At 53.1% G+C, this 1,622-nt stretch overlaps 1 long non-coding RNA gene across 1 annotated transcript; it reads right to left on the bottom strand.

The window, feature by feature from the left end:
* Positions 1 to 356: 356 nt before the first annotated feature.
* LOC139353967 (uncharacterized) lies at positions 357 to 1,312 on the bottom strand. Its single transcript, XR_011605028.1, has 2 exons — positions 850 to 1,312; positions 357 to 795 (listed from the first exon to the last, which is right to left on the bottom strand). It is a non-coding gene; the product is annotated as an uncharacterized lncRNA (long non-coding RNA).
* Positions 1,313 to 1,622: the final 310 nt, after the last annotated feature.

The raw sequence follows: 1,622 nt of genomic DNA on the forward strand, positions 1-1,622 counted from the left end.
GAGGCTAAGATAGAGGCAAGTTCCAAAATTGTATACAAATGGCAGCCTCCTGTTGCTGTCCTGCGCTCAACAGGATGATGGAACAATAACAACAGCAGCAGCAACAAAGGCTCCAATTTGCCTTCCCTTTATGCGATTTTCGCTGACACCTCTCACCTTTGTAAGCACGAACATAGCGAGTGACTCCAAGAAAAACCCAGATATAGCTGTCTGCCAACCGAGAGAAGCGGTCTGCTTCAAGACGGAGTGGAAATCATGGCCATAATGGCAACTTGTGCGCTCCAACACTTCCAGCCCCCCTTATTATCCCGATCCCATCCGAAAAACCAGAGCCCCAGCGATGAGTTCATTGTGCGTTTTGTGCTCCGGCTCGTCCTTGACTATGCATGACACACTGATAGCATTTTATTGGATGCTTTCTACACTTTAAGAAAAAGGGCATGCGGTGGCGGCAGCAGACGGTGACATGGACGTGGCCCGAGGGGCCCGCGACAGGACCGACGAAGGAGGTTCCCAGGATATGGGAGGAGGGGGCACCCAAGTTGAACCCTCGGGACCCCCGGACGAGGAGCCGACAGGATGCGTGGGTCCCGCCGACACCAAGCACGGGCCCGCCAACACCGGCGACACCGGAGTCGCGGGCATCCGGGTTTTCACGCAATAAATAAACGAAAAAAAAAATCACAAAAAACAACACAAGGTTTTTCCCAAGCAACAAGAGAAGGGGTACGGGGCCAAGAGTTTGATTGGGGTGGCTGGAAGAAGAACGGGGCATGCATGGGCCACTTCAGCAACCTGTAAGTCAAATGGTCTTAGTCCAGGAAGAAGAAATGAACGTCAATTACTTACCTGCTGTCCCGGTTGCAAAGTGAATGCGAAGTCCTCTCCGCACCCGCTCTCGAGAGCTGCCAATATGGAGTCCGATGCAGCCGATAGAGGACGAGTGAAGGGCGAGAGAGGACGAAAGGAGAGAGAAGGATAAGATGAGAAGGAGTAGAGGAAATGTAAAAGGAACTTACCCATGAAAATTTGCAAAATCACCACGAGCCAGGGAAGGGGGCGCCTCGATAGGCGATCGATTGGCACTGGACGATAGTGCGATCGATGGGCACACGACAATGGAAATATCGGCCAAGGTGGAAATATCGCAAACGAGCAGGTGGCAACGCCGCACCGTCGGTATCGATATGCGAATAAATATCGATCACGCACGAACGGTGTGACCAGGCGGAGGAAACATGGAAAGGAGTGAGACGCAGCAATGAGCAGCGAGCTGGGGATCGATAGCCCAGGAGTATCGATGTCCCAGTGGGAACACAGGAAATATCGTCGCGGGAGATTTAAAGTTGCTACGAGGAGGATGACCCCCGCTGTAGAAACTCAAGGGAGTTAAGAGCGTCGAGGGAGCATCGAGGGAGCAACGAGGGAGCGCCGCGGCAATCACAAGGACTCAAAGGCTAGGATGAGCAAGGAAACGCCGGAGAGTAGGAACCAGTCTTAAATGTTTCCCGAAGTAAGGGGGGAATGTGAGGAGTTGAATAACTCCCCACAAATAGAACCAGCAGCAGATGGCCGGCCGCTTACCAGATACGCGGCGAATTCGCGTAGTAACGGCGCGGCGA

The sequence above is a fragment of the Drosophila suzukii genome (assembly GCF_043229965.1).
Source record: "Drosophila suzukii chromosome Y unlocalized genomic scaffold, CBGP_Dsuzu_IsoJpt1.0 scf_Y1, whole genome shotgun sequence".
Classification (NCBI taxonomy): Eukaryota; Metazoa; Arthropoda; class Insecta; order Diptera; family Drosophilidae; genus Drosophila; species Drosophila suzukii.